This window comes from Sebastes umbrosus, chromosome 18, assembly GCF_015220745.1.
Source record: "Sebastes umbrosus isolate fSebUmb1 chromosome 18, fSebUmb1.pri, whole genome shotgun sequence".
Taxonomy (NCBI): domain Eukaryota; kingdom Metazoa; phylum Chordata; class Actinopteri; order Perciformes; family Sebastidae; genus Sebastes; species Sebastes umbrosus.
The window spans coordinates 18,641,982-18,661,984 of NC_051286.1; the positions used below are offsets into that span (position 1 = coordinate 18,641,982).

A 20,003-nucleotide genomic window follows, 5' to 3' on the forward strand; every position below is an offset into this window, starting at 1 on the left:
ATCTTCAGCATCGTATGGATTTGAACTTTGATCGGCGAAGTTGCAGCTTCAACCAATAGCGAAGAAGTGTGTGTGGTTGACCCCACATGGCACCACCCACATTGAAAGGACCAGTGTATAACACTAATTAGGGGGATCTATTGTATGTTTTGAAAATGAGGTGAAATGTTGATTAATGTGCACTGTCCCTGTTAAATTAATTAATTAATTAAATGGTACCTTATCAGGTAAAACTTTATTATAAGGGTGCAAAACACAGACTTATGTGCATAGCTTGTGATGATTGAATGCAAAAACGAATGCAGGATGCATCATAAATTCACATTGCTCAAAATTATAAATGAGTTCATGTGATTAGTTACCACTTGAGATGTTGAAATGTTAACTCACATTTACTTCATACGTGTATTTATTTGAGCTTAAATTCAGTTACTGTATTTCAGACGTGTGCATTCGTTCATTGCCTATTCTCACATGAAATTAAGCTGTTTTTCATATTGTATTTTGTCATATCACATCAGCTATGATAAAAACAGCTTCATATTTCTTTGAAATCAGGTGCTATTCTGCTTTCAGAGTCTGATCAAATGAGTCTAATGCTCTTTTCTATGTAGCTGGAGTTCAGCTCATTTGTTGGCAATTAGTGTATGAACTAAATGTGAGTTAACACTCATTCACTGATGATCCATTAAGCATCAACCGAGCACATGAACTGGTAGTGACTCAATGATTAATTAGCAACAGGCATTCATACACATACTGAATTAATGCATGTGTTTATTTTTGCTCATTCTGCCTCTCTTTCCAGACACATTCCCACTTCCCCAGGTCCCTGCATCTCAATTAAGCTTTATTGCCATTCTTCACCTGTCCACCAGATGTCCTCGGACCTTCCTCTTCCTGGTCACCTGACTTCCACATCCTGCTGCTCAGCTGTGTCTCATTTCCTAAACCCTTTTCCTTGGTCAGATGCTATGTTGGAACCTGTACCTGCCTGTAAGCTTATGTACATTTAATTTACCAATAAATCCCTGAACTGTTCCTGTTTTTCCTTAAAGTAAAACTAAAAACAAATACTACAATGCTGCATTCTTCTCCCTACATCACGATACCTGTCGTCCCCTTGACGGTGTTGTTGGTGGTGTCATCCCTCCTGAGGATGCTCCTCTCTTCTCTGGTGGCTTCTCGTAGCTCAACCACCAGGTAGGATGCAGGTTCTCCTCTATTGGCCACTTGTTGACAAAGTGAAAGGAGCATACATAAAGTGTTTTGGGTGCATGGTGTTCTTAGTTTGAGGTTCCTTAGCCATGTTTGTTTGGGTTTTTCTTCATTTGAGAGGCAATGTTTTTGGTTTACCTCAACACATTGTTGTTGAAACCATAAATTTAGTTCAGCATGATTGTTGGTGCAGCTGTGAACAGTGCAACTTGTCCCTGAGTGTTGTATCATCTTAGCAAACAGGAACATATACTAACTTGGTTATCCGAGGCTTCCTCTGTAGCAGAAGGCAGAGCTGTATGACACTATCACATTTTAAGTGTGACAGTTTTTGCTACTACATAATTTATTTAAAGTGGCAATCCTTAAGATTACAGTCCTGGCTGATTTGGTGACACCCTGTTTACTGGTGGTAACAGCAAATGTGGTTTAATAATACAGGTCCCAGATTAGTGGGGGCAGCAAAACAAACTATTGTCGTTTTAATAAAGAAGTCAGGCAATAATTGGCCTTTTTCCATCATTCTGTGAGCAACTGTGATCTGATTTTTATGCTGCACATGGCATGAGTCTGCAAACAGTGAAAGTGAAAGAAGGTGGAGGTGTGCAGCCTGTCGCCTGCAGCTCTTCATCTAAGCTCACTGTGGCTGCTCCTGACTCTTCCATTACTCGCTGCAATATTTCAAACTGATCCGCTGTCAAAAAATTGTTGCATTGTAGATGCTTTTTTGATGAACGATAGCAGTTAGTGTCTTTTAATGTGAAGCTGCACTAGCAGAAAATGTTCAATTTGCATCAGCAGTAACTTAATACAGCATTTTTTCGGTGAATGTTGCCACAGTCTCCCAGATCTTAATACTACACATATATAAATACTGCAATACTTTCATCAGCGGGCCACAGACTCAATCACCATCGTGTTACCTCCTCCGGCGATAGATAGTGACTTTTCAGACATTTGTTTGAATGAAAATCTTCGAGATTGCCATTTTAAGCTCAGAGAAAATAGAACAAAACTGCAGCACGCCACTAATTCTGGCAGATTCATTACGCAAGGAATTATGGGGGGTTATAGGAATGTTGGGTACTAAAATTATGTTTGTCTTCATCAGCACAGTACTATAAGAAGTGGCACTTACAAACTAGATGATAAAAATTGTTAAATTTGAAGTTATACAGCAATCCTGGTCACCTGACTCCCACATCTTCTTGCTCACTTGTGTCTCATTTCCCAGTCACCCCGTCAATACCAGCCCCTTGTCCCCACTCAGCTGCCAGGTTGTCAACGTTGCTTCGTGCCTTGCTTTCCAGCCATCTGACCCTGAACCTGTACCTGAAAACTGAGCCATGACATCTGGAACCTGTACCTGCCTACCTGCATGTAACCTTACGTACCTTCAATTTACCAATAAATACCCGAACTGTTCCTGCTTTTCCTAGAAACGAATACTACAATGCTGTATTCTTCTCCCTACATCAGGAGACCTGTCGTCCTCTTGACGGTGTTTTTGGTGTCATCCCTCCAGAGGACACATCTCTTCTCTGGTGGCTTCTCGTAACTGAACCACAAGGTAGGATTCAGGTTCTCCTCTGTCGGCTTCTTGTCAACAAAGTGAAGCATACATAAAGTGTTTTTGGTGGTGTTTTTAAGTTTGGATTCCTTAACCATGTTCATTTAGATTATTTTTCTTTTCATAAACAATGTTTCGGTTTAATTAAACACATTATTTTTGAAACCACAAATTTAGTTCAGCATGATTATTGGTGCAGCTGTGAACAGTGCAACTTGTCCCTGAATGTCATCTTGGCAAACACCAACAATATGCTAATTTAGCAATCCGAGGCCACTTCCTCTGTAGTAGGAGGCAGATCTGTATGACACTATCCCATTTAAAGTGTCACAGGTTATGCTATACCACATCATTTATTTAAAGTGAAAATCCTTAAGATTTCAGTCCCGGTTGATTTGGCGATACACCCTGTTTACTGGTGGTAACAGCAAATGTGGTTTAATACTACAGGTCCTAGATTAGTGGAGGCAGCAAAACAAACTATTGTTCTTTTAATAAAGAAGTCAGGCAATAATTGGCCTTTTTCCATCATTCTGTGAGCAACAGTGATCTGATTTTATGCTGCTGTTGGTTACCTCGCTTAGAAGTTGAAGGTGTGCAGCCTGTCGCCTGCAGCTCTTCATCTAACAGCTCACTGTGGCTCCTCTTGACTCTTCTATTATTCCCTGAAATATTTCAAACTGATCCGCTGTCAAACAAATTCTGAAAATGGCTATTTTCTTATTTTGTACATGCATATTTGAAGGAACGACACTCATTGTCAAGCTTACTGACAAACCCATTGCATTTCCTGACTACTTGATGACTTTTGGCAACTGTTTCGCTAGTTAATTGTTTTGCAATGTGAAGCTACAGCAGTAGGTAATGTTCGGTTTACATTAGCATTAACTTAAAATAGGATTTTTTTCTGGGGATGTTGCAACAGAATCACCCAGTTTTTAATACTACAAATATATTGAAATACATTGAAATACATCAGTGGGCTCAATCACCATTTTGTTACATCCTTCGGCGATAGATAGTGAAATGAAATCTTTGAAATGCAACTTTAAGCTCAGAGAAAATAGAACAAAACTGCAGCATGCCGCTGATTCTGGCAGACATGGGTTCTTTGAAAAGTGTAATCGGAAATAACGCCCATAATTCATGCAAGGAATTATGGGGGCTAGGATTATTGTGGATACTAATTATGTTGGTCAGTGGCCAATGTGTCAGGAATGGACCACACCCACCCATGATGGTGCTGCCGGCGAGCTCCCCGAGGCCTCCTTGGTGCCAACCTTAGCTGTTTATAGCTCTGGTTGGCAGCACCACTGAGTTCTTTATCTACATGCACTTGTTGCAGAACATACAATAACATCCTTTTATCTGCTTTTACTATCTGTTTGTTGCAGTCACCTCCTCCCTGAGGCGTGAAGAGAAGCTACATAGCAAAACAAACCTTTACCCTGTTGCTACCCACAATGCAGAGCAGAGTCCACAGAGCGGCTTAGCTGGCTCCACTACAATCCATCACAGCAAAAATCAAACCAGCTCAGACTTACAGTAGCTCTTATTAAATTCAATTAGATGTAAATGCAAGCAACTCATCTTATTAGTACAATGATTCTGCAACATTACATCTATTGACTGCCATTACATTTCTTTATGGACTTTCTGAATGTGTGATTGGAGCGAGTTTAAAAGTTTGAGATGGTTTTCAGCTGTATTATTTTAAATTATTCATAACAGTGTTCATCAGGGAATGGCTTTCTCTCCATTACATTATTGGTTTATGCAAAGCAGGGAACAACTGGCTGCTGGGATGTGTGTGTGTGTGTGTGAGTGTATGTGAGTGTGTGTGCATGTGTGTGCGTGCATGCATGCTGTTAAGTGGCGGAGGCTTTTCTTGTGTGTAGCTTTGAGTCTATTTGGTGGAGAGTGTGTATTATTTGGAGACAGAGAATGGCCTGTAATTTGGAAATTAAAGCAAAAGTGCCTCATGAGTTGTGAAGAACCTCCTCGCCAGAGCCATATCCCGCCGTCCATTTCAATTTCACATTTTTCTTTCTATCTGCTCTTTCTAATTTGTCATAGAACATAATATCAACTTTTTGTTTGATGTTTATTTCCTCAGTCAGCTTCACAGCTCCATGTGACTCCAGCACCTTGAGTACAGCTGAAATAGAAGATAAACTTTTAAAGGGCACTTCCACTTAAAAGTTGCATGGGTGCATTAGTATGTTGGAATGCCATTTTAGCCAATATTTGATAAATAAATAAATGTGCCTTTGAAATAATTGAATATGTCTATGAAATAAATCCTGAAATGAAGAAATGAGGCAATAAATATATAAATAAATTTAAATATAAATACACATTTATTTATTACAGGGGACTTTTATTTCATAATGCCACATTTATTTATTTCAGAATTCATTCCATAGCCATACTTAAATATTTCATAGGCGTTTTTATTTATTTATGTATTTATTTATTATTTAATATTGTCTAGAATGGCATTCCATATCTTCCTTTTTTATCTTTATTTTATTTTTATTTTGGTGATTTATTTTGTATTTATTTATTTTGGCATGTAGATACATTTTTAAGTAGTTGCTAAGCCATATGATTAATCATTAATTAATCATTTAATCATGTTTTTTGTTGTTATTCTTGTGAGGAAAAACCTGTCGTGCCTGCCTGGTCTTGATAATGATTAGATGTCATGTTTTATGACTGGCTATTAGTCAAACAATTTCAATAGCGATTGGCTGTGCCGTAAGCAAACAGTTTGTCATGACTGACAGAGAGAGTTTGTCGATAACTTATGACTGGCCGCAGTTCAATAACTGTCAATTGATCAGTCAGAGCCTATATCCCCCCACTGCACCTCTGTCTCTCTGCTGTGAGTGACAGATAAAAACAAAAGAAAAGGGACTGAGCTTAGTTTCAATACAGTCTGGTTCTGTGACTAGATATCCATTGAGTTCATTCAAAGGGATATTTTTACTTTTGACGTAATGTAGTACCATATTTGTTCGTGAAGTAGTGACATTGATGAATGAACATCAGCTCAGGCAGGCGGTCTTGTGGTCAGAGTTCAGAATTCAAAAATAAGCAGCAGCACACAGGCCTGCAAGAGTCTGAGACACAATATAGTTGTTGTTTTTCTTACTTCTATCGGGATAAATTTGTCTGCCCTCGCCGAAATTGAGCCAATCGCAACGCACGACCGCAGCTTCAGTTACACTGTGCATGTGTTAAACCCCATACCACAAGACCGGCCTCCTTTCTATAGGCCTTGGATGCAACCAGGAAGTACAATGTCTCCATGAAATCAAGGAGTTAGCTGTGGGCTACACCTTGAGTCACATTTTAGCATATATTTATTTTTGTTTTGGCAAATTTGCACCATGAAAAGACATGCTGGATTATCTGTTTGCACTTCCTGTTTGCACTGGAATAGTGGAACTGCAGACAACGATCACTGGGCTACTTTTAATACTGAAGAAAACATCTAAACAGGATGGATATGAGGCAAGTTATGAAGTTATGAGGAGCACCTTTTTCTAGGATTTTTAAAGCAGACTTATGGATGTTTATCCACGATGGATGTTAAAGATACCACCATTGCTGGATATCGAGTAAGTTGCACTGGACTGTGTGTATCATGTTTGTGTGGTCAGTTATGGTATGAGGATAAGGAGAAGGTTCATCTGGTTCAGGGGGTCACAAATGTGAAAACAATTTACAAATTATAGATGAAAAGACAGATAGAAATTGAGATAATAAATCAAAAGAAACCAAACAAGCAGTTGTAGGTAACGTTCCAAGCTACAACTCCCCTCTACCTCCACATAGCATGCTGGACTCGATCATAATTCAAGAAATGTGGCAAAGGTGTACACATGGCCTAACTGGTGTCGATTAACGGGATTAATATCTAAGCTCTGTGCATGTTTTAGAGTAATGCAATCATGATTATAGATTAAGAGCAAAATCTAATTAATGCAATCAGAGAATGGTGTTGACATGGGATCTGTCTCATATGCATTATTGACTTAGTTAATCAAATTATAATCTAATTTCTGTTGTACATGTAAACGTGGCTAGTGTGACTGATGCCTTTTTTATCTTTCTGTTTCCACCTGAGGGGGGCTCCAAGGTCAAAACTTTATTTAACTTTATTGTCAGACCAACGCGTTTCGGCTTGTGACCTTCATCTGGAAATCAGAAAACACATTACAAAAACACTTAAATAAGATGTGTATGAAGCAAAAAATTGGTAAGGTAAAGGTTAAAAAATATTAGGGCTGTCAAAGTTAACACGATAATAACAACTTAATGCAAATTTGTTTTAACGCCACTAACTTCTTTAAGTCATTAACGCAACTTGCCATTTTTAGGTTGTAGCAGGCTCAATTTTAAAGCTAGTATAAGTATACTATATATAATTATATATAGTATACTTATACTAGCTTATATATACTATAAGTATCATATGAAACTATAAAACCTAAGGAATCCATTGGTACCAACCATACTAAGAGGCTAAATAACGCTACGAAGTTGCATTCAATTTTGGCGAGGAAAAACTGGCATGGCCATTTTCAAAGGGCTCCCTTGACCTCTGACCTCAAGTTATGTGAATAAAAATGGGTTCTATGAGTACCCACGAGTCTCCTCTTTACAGACATGCCCACTTTATGATAATCAAGCTGGTCAAGTCAGCACACTGACACACTGACAGCTGTTGTTACCTGTTGGGCTTGAGTTTTCCATGTTATAAATTGAGCATATTTTTTTAAGCTAAATGCAGTACCTGTGAGGGTTTCTGGACAATATTTGTCATTGTTTTGTGTTGTTTATTGATTTCCAATAATAAATATATACATACATTTGCATAAAGCATGCATATTTGCCCACACCCATGTTGATAGGTATTAAATACTTGGCTACTCTCCCTTTTAAGGTAAATTTTGAACATATAAAAAATGTTTAATTTGCGTTAATTGTGCTTAACAATGGACAATCACACGATTTATCGCAATTGAATATTTTAATCGATTGACAGCCCTACTAAAGATATAAAAGACTATTATGATATTTATTTATATTATCATATTTACATTGGCCTACACGTACATATCAGGACTGGGTTTATGGTCATGTGGCTTCAGGTCAGTCACATCCTCAAACTGGCAGGGAGGTAAGTAGTAAGTAGTAGTAACCCCACCTACAGTATGCACACCACTATATCCTCTTTGTTTTTGCTCTCCCGATACTGTCGCTTAATGTTCAAAACTTAGCTGTTGATTGTTGTTTCAATCTCTAGGCGACAATTTAGAGAAGCAAATGGAGTTCACACACATCAAATAAAGAGTTTGCAATTTGCACATACATTCAGTGTAAACACATGCACATTGCAGCAGACGGAGAAATAGGTTGCACTTAACGAATCCCCCATACACAGCCACACAAGCACACATATCCCTATAGACGGCGAGTGGTGAAAAGAGACGAGACGGCATTGGCACATACTCAAATAAGGAGTTTGTCTCTCTTAGTGTCTCTTGCACGCGAGAGAAGAAAAAACCTGTGTATTACAAATAGGCTGATCTAAGAACAGCATCAGGGGGATTTGGTGGGGGTTGAAGTTAGTCCACATCGTTATCCCTCCAGAACGCATACCTCCCCCTTCATCACTCAGTGTGTTATCGCTGTGACGATCAGGAGAGCAGGAGGAGGAAGAGGGGAGGCGAGAGGGAACGCAGTGGGGAGGCAGGTGGGAGGAAGAAGGGGAGGGTGGGGAGGGGAGGAAGATGAAGGCCCTCAGAAGTCAGATAAGAGAGCCCAGACAATCCCTCTGCTCATCCCACTTGTTTTTAATATCAAGAGGGAATGTATCATAAGCTGTGTTGTCTTGGCTACACCAGAGATGGTCTTTGAGTTAGCAGAATCTATTAGGAGGCATCTGTGTTCATTTGGGAGCTGGAAGGAGTTGACAGGGAAGAAGGAGAGAGAGAGACGAATAAGAAAAGAGGAGGAGTGAGTGCTAGTTTAGTCTGACGCCATTGTTTCAACGTTGATTATTCTTGTGTTTTTCTATGCAAGGTTCATGTACAGTATATGCACATTCATATGTTGCGTCAGAGCAGTGAGAGAGAGGTAGAAAGAGAATCGTATGCTTGTTATGAAACAAAACCAAGAGAATGCGCTTTGATATTCATGTCTCTGTGGGTCTGATGGTGATATAACACATGTTCTAAATTTTTCATACCAGATGAAAAGCAGTATGTAGGCTACATATCACAGTATTGAACCAGCGCTACTAAAACAGTAATGCTAACTCCACTAGTTGGAGAAAAAAAGACATAGAACATCAGCTTGTTTCCATGGCAAAAACTACACTTTTTACTCCGTCTTTTCTCACACCTCAGCGTTACATAAGGCATATTCTCTTTGGCTTCATTGTTTGAGTCTTTTCTGCAGGGTCCCTTAGATTGAGAGACATTTGAAGGCAGTTAAAGTCATTGATTTCAGCTGTAAATGGCAGTAAATAATGCTGGCAGTTCACCGTGTAGTGTAGCATGTGTCGACTTTATGGGGGAAGAAAAAACAGCCATAAAAGCAAGAAAGCTAAGTTGTTTCTTGTACGTGCTAAGCTTTGATGTATATGGTAGTATTGAACTTGGATGCAGTTTTTTAAGAGCAGAATACACTATACAGCCAAAGGTATGTGGACACGTGCTTTAGTGTGCAATTGATCTTGTTTTTTCAACCCTGTCGCCAGATAAGAACGTTGATATGAGACGATTCTGAATGCGTTCAATGGCAGAAAAATCTTCATGTCCAAGCCAGTGTTTTTAAAATTCTCGCTTTCTACAATATGACAACTACAGTATGGTTAAAGGCACAGTGTGTAACATTTAGGGGGCTCTATTGTCAGAAATGGATGATTGCTTTAGTGTAAAATCACCTGAAAATAAGAAATGTTGTGTTTTCGTTACCTTAGAATGAGCCGTTTATATCTACATACAGAGCGGGTTCTCTTCATGGAGCCGGCCGCCATGTTTCTAAAGTAGCCCAGAACGGACAAACCAAAAAGTGGCTCTAGAGAGGATCATTCGCATTTTCGTGTCGTCCACCGTAGTTCTCCTACACGTTTGGCACACGGGAGAAGTTTCAGTTGATGCCGCCAGATCCTACACACTGCACCTTTAAGGTGAGGGCAAGATTGTGGTTCTAGTTAATCGAATGTAAAATAAAAAATACTAGATGAATTCGCGTCCTACTTTTTTGCAGTTTGGTGAACATGACATTGTTCCTGCACAAAGTGAGGTCCATAAAAAGTGGTTTCCTTCATGGAGTTTGGTGCGGAGAAACTACACTCCTCTCCTTTAAAGGATCATGTTGGCATTAGTCTATGTTTTTCTAATTGTCAAAGTCCCATGGAAAGACCAAGACCAGTTAGTATGTACCTCTCTCTGTGTCATCTTAAGCCTATTCGTTCCTACGGAAGACGTAAATCTTTTTAAAAAAACAACAGGTCAGTCATATACTGTAGGTTCATTTGGTATTTGGCTCTGGCCTGCACAGGGCCCTGACTTCAACCCCATCCAGCACCTTTGGAATAACTTGGAAGATCAGTTGTGAGCGTCTCCTTAAGGCCTTTGCACACCAAGTTTGTATTTTTCGTCCAAAATAATCGCACGTTTAAAAAGAAATACGACCTCACATTACATCAATCACATTGAAACACTGACTATGAAACTTTTGTCTGTCATTAAAGTTTTCGAAACAGGTTTGATTTTCTGCGTTTTTCACATCCGTCAAAAGGCAAAAGAGGGTTGTTTGACCACTCAGAGCCGTCGTCCGTGCAAATGTCATCATCCAAAATGGCATCATAAACATTCTCCCAGCACAAAGCACTTTAAGGTAAAGAAATAAAATAATACAGAGATGCAGAACTTAAAGACAGATTGTGGCAGGTGATTTCAGAACAGCTTGGAATCGGTGATGGTTGCGAAACAAAGGATGTGTGAAAGATTAGACATTAGTGATTGTGCTCTAGGCGGCTAAACGATAGCTTCTTGCTAATGTCATTCATTCATTAGCCCCGTTTAGGGCCTAGTGCTATCCACTGTTATAGCAGAACATTAATGCTCATGGTTTTGGAATGATGGATAATTACCAATCGCATATGGCTGCAATGTTTGGGTATCTGCATCTTTTCCAGGTGTCCACATACTTTTGACCAGATGGTATATCAAAGTAATAAATCTCAGATATGATATTTTGTGTCCAGCTCTTTCAATTGATTCGGTCGGTTTTCAGGCAGCCAGAACAAGTAATGCGAAATTCCAGTATGTGCCCTACAAGACACCCATCTGCACATCACATCACCTTGTTGTCATGACACAATCTTCTCTCGCTTTTAGAGCTCGATAGAATTCAGAAACCCAATGTCACTCTTTGTAAATGTGGATGAGATCAAGTGCACAAGGTGTGGGCAGCATCGGTGTCCAAAGCTTTGTAAAGGCCTGTCTCAGCTGTAAGTATTCTACAACAGTGATGTTTTTACACTGAGGATAAAGTTTATTTGGAGTTTTTAATTATTGTGGATTTAAATATCACGTTGTGTCTTCATTTGCACATTTTATTGAGTGCGCTGCAACACAAAATCTTAATATTGGTCTCATGCCTCTGGCAATGTTTTCCTTGCGTACCTATTTCTGGTCTCTCATGATTTTAGTGTCCTGCTGTTCTGTTGTTTTTCTGTGCTGTTATCTTCATGCTTACTATTATTTATTGCCTTATCCCTTTTCATTATTCCTCCTGCTTTCATTTTACTTTTCCGCCATGTTTGCTGCCAATCTGCACTTATTTTGATATTTATGTTGTTGTTTATCACTGTCTAATATTGCCCCTCAGTGTGGAGTGTTTTTGTTTGCCTGAACGTCATTTTTTATCTCCTCCCCTTCCCACTTAAGAGGGAAATTCACTCCTCCAAGGTTACGCTTGTAAATAAGAATTTGTTCTTCACCGACCTACATGCATAAATAAAGGAGTTTTGTGATTCTCTACGCTGCCAAATTCATCTTCCAATTGTCCTTGGGATTCAAAGCTGGCAAAGACAGGAGCCATGTCATCCTCGGAAGAAATAACAACAACGCAAAACTAAAAACCGTACCCAAAAAGAAAAAAGTCCCACTTGTTCTATTCGGCAAATAATTCTACCCAAAGCTCAAACAGCAGTGCAAAATATTCAAGCCAACGGGCCCTTTGTGTTACTGTATCAGTTAGACCCCAAGAGATGTGTTCCATTAGAAGCAGGCCATATGTTGCTTTCTGATGTCGGTTTGTTTTTCTCTGAATTCACAGATGAAGATATACGTCCCTAGAGACTGGGAGCTTGTGTGTGTATGTGAGGAAAAGAGCATCAGAGGGACTCAGTGAGAGTGTGTGGCAGAGGTTCATCACAGCTGCAGCGTTTACCCGGGCCGGCACAGGGGAGGGTCAGCCAGAGCAGAACGGAGCGTACGCCAATGTGCCGCAGCTGTGGCCATCTGCACGGCAAAATGGGCTTCTCCCTGGGAACGAGCCACCGTGCTCTCCGGGCCCATGTGGGTCGTGGCGTATCTATGTCAACTATGCATGACCACATCTTGTGTCTTGGATTAAGTACACGACTAGGTCCCTCGGGCGCACGTTAGCAGCCTAAAGTGATGATGATGATGATGATGCCTCACCTCATCTCTTGACCGGCTTCTTCCAACTATGTTTTTCTTATTGTCACGAATCTAAAAAGACCAAAACCAACCATGTGTTAATTTGTCCATCCACTGAGTGCTTACGCTGTCTGTAAGCACTTATAGGTCACATATATCATCATATAAAAATCATATAGTTTGCTTGATGGTTAACTTAAACAGTTGGGCACAGTCATGTTGAGAAAAGTGCATTTGTTGGGGACTATTTTCAGCTGCGGATTAACACACATCTGGTGCTCTAGTGTTGGGCTGCAACTAACGATTATTTTCACTGTCGATTAATCCTGTCGATTATTTCCTCGATTAATTGATTAGTTGTTTGGTCTAAAAAATGGTGAAAAATGTCAGTGTTTCCCAAAGCCCACGATGACGTCCTCGAATGTCTTGTTTTGTCCACAACTAAAAGATATATTCAGTTTTATGTCTTAGAGTAGTAAAGAAACCAGAAAATATTAACATTTCAGAAGCTGGAGTCAGTGAAAAAATACTCAAACCGATTAAACGATTATCAAAATAGTTGGCGATTAATTTGATAGTTGACAAGTAATTGATTAAGCTCTACTCTAGTGAGTATTTAAGGCAGCAGGACAGTGTATTTGGGCAACCGTGTCTCACGGCAAAGCGTGTAATAGACCTGCCAGTCCACCGGAAGAAAGAGTGTCAGTGTCACGTTTTGCCTTGCCGAGGGGTGAATATTACACACCTGCATGAAGGTGCAGTGTTTTGTAGTGACGGTTGTCACATGACGTTTGACAGTGTTTTCTGTACTAACGGAAGTCTAACTTCAGAGGTAGTTACGTATAGTATATAGTGTGAGAAAGATCAGAAAAGACTTTAAAGACTTGGTGGAATGGGTTATGAGTCAAACAAACACAGGACTTTCAAGTGGGGGACCTATGTTCGAAACCGGTGTTTACGGTTACATTAGTGACTTCTGTCATGTGTTTTCTGTACTGACGTAACGTTGTTTCCGTGTTTTACTTGGTGTACGTACTTATTTTAAGCCCAACCATGACGTATTTCCTAAACTAAGTGGTTCTGTTGCCTAATCCTAAATGAGTTGCTTTGTTGCCCCCTGCTGGTACTTCACATTAATACAGGCGTGTACTATTCACGTCTGCGGGGCAAAACGTGACACTGACACACTATCCTCTGGTGGGCAGGTGGGTCTATTACACGCTTTGGCGTGATATTTGATTGATTTCGTATTGCCTCAAATAAACTACAGTGGCCACTAATGAAGGAACTTGTCACCCAGTGCAACAGTGTGGCTCATTTATGTGTTTTTGGCACAGAGGAGTACGCTACATTAGGCTTCAAGTACACACACAATCCTCGTTAGGATCTATTCATTGTTAGTTTTTGGCTTTCCATGGGATTTGTTGACAATAATAAATATATAGAATACCACCAGCCTTATATCTGAGGATAGAAAGGTAAAGATGGATTTAAAAGTATAGTAAAATCTCTGATGTTGAACATTTCTGTTACATAAAATCTGCATAAAGAGAGGGTCTGCAAAAAACGAGATGGTAACTTTCATTTCTTTTCAAGTGTGTTCTCCACTTAATTTCAGGTTTAGAGTAAAGAAAAGAGTCTCAAACGGCTTCAGACTTGAGTAAAAATGAGGCCTCAATTTGCATGTGTTGCACCCTACTCGACAGCCACTTTCTCCCCATATGGATACATCTCTCCCACCGTGATTGCATCTGGTAATGAGGGTGAGGTCTGACATTACCTTGCTATAATTTAGAGTGAGAGATGTTGACTTGGAGTGGGAAAATTGTGTCGTCTCTGGAGGATGAGCATCCTGCTAAATTTCCTGTGCAAGCAAGAAAGAGAGCAGTGGAAAGAAAGGGGGCATGAAATAAAGGGAGAGAGAGAGAGAGAGAGAGAGAACGAGTGAATTTGCTCTGGCGGTTTAGAGTTAACGCAAGTGTGTGTCAGAACAATTCTGCCTGATAGTGACTTTATAGGAGATGACCTCCATTGTTATTCATGCGCGTAAATCTACTGTACACAAGTACAGTTTGCAGAATCAGGGACAGCTGCAGCACTACTGTACTTTACACTTTACTTTGCATATTTGTTTTTCCTGACATAAAAAGCGGGGTTGACCTTGCCCGCAGTTGTGAATATTACACATGACACATGCAGAGTCCAGCAAAAATCCCCTCCCAGCAGCCTCCATGTGTGTTTTCAACACATGCTGCTTCACAGAAGCACACACTTAACCTTAAATCCATACATATGCAAACACACAGTCTTATCCTGCCCATGTACTCTTTGAATTGGAGCTGAGTACATATCTTAAGAGGCTGCCTGCTGAATAGGAACGCCTTCCGCATGTCATTCTGGCAAGGCCAACGGTCTCTTTATCCCGTCTGCTGGCTGTCATGCGTACGGAGCCTCCTCGCGTCCCTCGGCCTAACTAGCTCCCTAAAGTCATTATCTGCATGATCAAGGGCTAGATTGAATAAAGGCTACGTGCGTTTAACCCCTGAGAGCGTAAAATGGGAGAGGGGCTAACTGTGGTGGGCGCAATGGGAGGAATGACAAGATTAGGTCGAGGCATAGTCGATGTGCTAGCGCAGCTGAAGTGACAGCTGGAATGAACCTCCAGCCTTATCTGGTCTTTTGTTGGTATGAGAAAAATATGCTCTGTTCAGATATGGTTGTAATATGTTTTTATAATATCCTCTCACTCATTCTCCACTAAAATATTGACTTTTTCTTCCTTCGATGTCCAGTTACTGAAAGAACCAGCAGGTGTTGCACAGCGAGCTGTGTGTCTACATTCATTTCAATATGCAGTCTATTAGAGTGGATATTATAGTCCCCTTTATTTTTTTTACGTTTTACTTGTGTCACAAAGTCATGTGTTGTAAGCAGAGGCATTTTTCTTGGGTGGTGCATTCAAGGATGCTCCGTTATCTTAGAATCTTAGAAGCTTCCAAGAATATTGTTGGAAAATCAAACACAGACAAGCAAACAGAGAAGTTGTAGAAAGGATAGTGTGAATTTGATTTTGTCATTTAAAACAGTTGCTGTTCAGAGCCAACTTCAGTCATCAGAGCACTGACTCCTACGTTTACGTACATGTTCTTAACAAGTACAGGTAGAAATTGCATTATGTTTCTATACTGCTACAAATGTGTTGCGTGGCAGTTAGGGTGTACAGGTAACCGTACAAACTGTCTGGATTTGACAGTGGAGATCGCAGTTAGCATAAAGGCCCTGACACACCAAGCCGACGGTTGGTTTGGGACCGTCTTTGAGCGTCTTTCGGCCTAGTTTTTTCATTGTGTCCCTCTAGTCTGCCCTTGTCTGAGGTTTTTCGTCTGATTCAGCATGCTGAATCAACGGCGGGGCTCGTCGGTGAAAGAAATCTCTCCGATTTCTTTCAGTGAAAAGACCAGACCAAAGCCATCTCCCACTTCATCAAACATATCATTTACCATTATATCAAACAGGAACAGAGCAGTCTCTATGAACACTTCAGTTTCATAGTGTACTGAAATATATGGAAACCAGTGGCTGCCTGGCGGGTAGGAAATCAATCAAGAAATCTATGGCATGCTTTAGAGAATGGTCAGCAGTAATGTAAAGTATACACAAATGTAATCAGTGGGCTTAAGGTGCAAAATTACTTCCTTTTAAAAGCAGAGCCGGTCAGTTCCAGTTCAGGGTGTTTATGTATGCATTTCCATCAAAACCCACTCCTGACTCATACCGCCCAAGGGAACACACCACCATGCCCCCACACAAGGTACATGCTATGCTCACACACACACATTCACCCACACTATCTATACTCACACATACATGTCATCCGAGCTAATTCATTTTTTAGCCCTGCCATTGTTCCACGCCACAATTAGCTACGCTTTGTTTGTGCTAAATGCATTTTCCTGACGTGTTCAATTAGGAAAAATTGCAGCACAAAAATAACTAATTAGGGGACGAAGATGAAGAGCACCTAGCTCTATCACAGCAAACTAATTGGCGTAATTTAGTCTGGTTTGTATCACGTAGCTTAGGGGTGATACAGGTAACAGATAGATTAATTGTATGATTACCCCATCTGGTTCCATTCATCTGAGTTGGCAGCATTTCTTTATTATGTTTCCTTTCCCAGTATTGGATGTATATGGTGACTTCAGGCTGCAGCTTCTCAGATTATCTGTATTTTTTAGTGCATTTTTTAAAGCGTCAGTCTGTTTTCCTCGTACCGAAAATGTTCCAATTTATTCCAAGGCTTCCCCAAGTCATGCCTCTCAGCCATCTGTGTACTCTGATATTGCAATCGTGCACTCGTTTCGTAGATGGATGACTTAAATATTTACGTGAGACATGTGTACATTTGAATATTCACGACTCGGCTGATTATACAATCCTCCTCCTCATCCCGTGAGCAGCAAAGTTCCCCCCCTCCGCAAACTTAATGAGTGATGGGCACGGGCACGGCGTATTGTTGGGGCTTCACCTCTTCTCGCTCGTTACCACAGGCCATCCTCTGAAACTCTGAGTTCAGGCCCGGCCAATTTAGATCCAAGCGGCAGAGACATCTTCTGACCACGATTTCACCCGAGCTCAGATGCACCGTATGCAAGAGTAGGAGGAGTGCGTGGGAGGGAGCGTGTATGTGTGCTCTCTGTGTATTTCGCAGACGTGGAGGAAGCGAAGGGAATAAAGCCGCGGAGAGAAAGACAAAAAAAAATGCCAGGAGAAAAGAGAGAATAGTGGCAGCGAAAATTAAAGCACAACAACGTGGAAAAAGGTGCCCTGTGCTTATGTTTGTGCAAATTAGAGAGAAAGCAGAGAATGATTGAGTGAACGCAAAGAAGAGTGGAAAAAATCCAGATTCATGCTGGGTGAGGTAGTAGGATTACTAATGGATTTTCCTCGTCGAGAGCCGGCCACTAATGAGGAAGCAGGTAGAGAGAGGGCAAGTGGCGGGTCGGCCGACTAGGTCAGAGGGAGGGATGATTGCTATGCAGGTTGCAGGCGAGAGGGCCAGGATCACCGCACTGGATTTGATGGTGTGGAGGCAATCTGATAAAGTATGCTCTGTACATAACTTTGCTTAAATCCATGATGGCAATGTACCGCTGCTAATGGTCATTTTACTTCAGCGGGGTACACTTTACTGGGGTTAAGATCAAGACAGAGCAAGAAACTGAAATGAGGATTTATAATGGGATTATATTTGACACAAGGGCTTTAACAGCGGTCCCCCATAGATACCTACAGCATAAGTTTCATTTTTTTTAGTTCAGCGTTGGATTTCACTGCAGTACGAGATGGATGTATTGTACGTAATCAGGTCATGCTTTAGTTATATTCCAAATAGTATTTGTGTTGGCATTCTTTCATTTACATTGTGATACGGAAGTGGGCTACGCCAACACATTCTCATCCCAACTCATCACATATGGCCGCTTTTTTTCAGGCCCCTTGGCGCCACTTTAGGCAACAAAACCACTTAGTTAGGAAGAAAAAACATCATGGTTGGGATTAAAACTGCTACGTTTATAAAGTGAAAATGAAACTGAACGTTGTGAACACGGGACAGGAACAAACGGCTGACGTGAAAATGAAACTTAACACACAGGATATGAACAGGCGTCTCCTGGATGAAAGCCTTGTGTTTTGTGGACCCATCCACCTCCCTTGTGCGGCTGTATCTCACATGACAAAGCATCGGTATTTGGCGCCCTGGGAATGAGAACGGCTGGCTATACGCATGTACTTACAGAATAGGAGTAACATCTAGGTAACTCATATTTCACCTTGTCTCATTCTGCCTGGTCTCCTAAAAATGACGTTCCCATACAACAAAACTGCATCGTCAATTCCGTTTTGAAGGAAACATATTTTCTTCTGGACTACATTTTGGTTTGACGTGTCACAAATACGTTTCTGATGAAAGTCCGCGGAAGTCTGCATAGGGAGGAGGTCAGGGTGGGTTGGTGGGTCAAACAAACACAGGACTTTCACCCAGGAGAACGTGTCTGTGTCCTGTGCATGGATGTATAAAAACATCTGTATACGGTTCCGCCGCTCAGCCTTGCTTCCAATATTTTTCCAGTGGCCAAACGCGGCAAAAAATCCCCCTGCAGCCCAGAAAGCATTGTCCCCATAGACCACTACTGTGAAAGAGACGTCTGTAAAACTGTTGAGGACACCTTGAACTGCAAACGAGATCAATTATGACTCTTTCTATTATGGATTTTTGATCCATGGAGAGTTTATATTTGTAAAACTTTCTTCGAGCCGAGAAAAGCATTTTAAAATTGGTGACGTCTTCACAATATAAAGTCTATGGGTTGAGTGGGGCCAGCAGGAGAAACACTACTGCGTATATTCAGTTACTTCACCCCGGAAGTAAACCTGGAACTAGAAAACTTTTTTGGCGTTTGCACCAGGTGAGCAATTCTCATTGGAATGAATAGCCATCACCATCTTGTGGTCCGGTATCCAGTTCTTATAATACATCTGTGGCGTGAAACCAAAATTCAATGTTGACTCATTTTTATTCAAGTCCACAGCTTAAATAATGTAAAAAAACATACTTATTTTATTTACCTACATACTTATATTTTATATACTTATTTTAAGCCAAACCATGATGTCTTACTAAACAACCGTAATCTGGTACAAAAATATGTTTCTCTCGAAACATAGTTGAGAATGCAGTTTAGTCGTATGGGAACGTAACTTTGTAGGAGACAGGTTTGTCTCCTTACTGAATAATAAAGAACCTACTGCCATGCAATTGTGCCAACATTATATCAGCAGTTAGATTTGTGAGTATGTTATAATAACCGATAGAAAAGATGATTATAACTACAAAAAATCCGATTGTCATATACAGTAATTTCCCTTTAAGGAAATCTAGATCCTGTATAAGACGCTCTGTTGTCTCGTGCGAGAGAGCATTAAAGCCCCGCTCAGATTGAGCAGTAGGAGCAGGTTTGTAGCAGCAGGCAGAGAGCAGCATGTAGCCTGGAGACCTTGTTAGCCTCTCCCCTCTGATCAATGAAGAATGACAATGCCAAGGGCTAGGCACAGTCCCATGGGTGCTGCAGTCAGCCAACGCACACCAGAAGCACTACCCAACCAAAACGGATACTGTGTCAAAGACCAACAGAAACATAAAGTCCTGCTCAGACCTTTATGTTTAAAATCTTTAAGATGTCATGTTTTACGTCTGGCAGATTGTCGCGGGTGCAAGTGCGTATCTGTGATTCTAAGCCCCAGAGATAAGACGTCGGGATGAGTTGTCGAGTATTCTGAAGGGTGCACCTCTCATCTTTTAAAAATAGAGAAAAACATCATCCTCTGCTCTTCTTGCATTGAGGTAATGCATAAAAGAGAGCATTACCACTCTGCAATTATGCTGGACATCCTTCATATGAAGATGATATGTCAACATACAAAGTTCAACCCTCATCCCT

The 20,003-nt window shown here is 40.7% G+C and overlaps 1 long non-coding RNA gene across 1 annotated transcript in view; it reads left to right on the forward strand.

The window, feature by feature from the left end:
- Nucleotides 1-865: 865 nt before the first annotated feature.
- LOC119477209 overlaps nt 866-20,003 on the forward strand; it is a 50,546-nt gene continuing 31,408 nt past the window's right edge. Inside the window, exons 1-2 of the long non-coding RNA XR_005204197.1 lie at nt 866-996; nt 1,192-1,203. This is a non-coding gene — a long non-coding RNA (uncharacterized LOC119477209). The remainder of the gene's footprint in view (nt 997-1,191; nt 1,204-20,003) is intronic.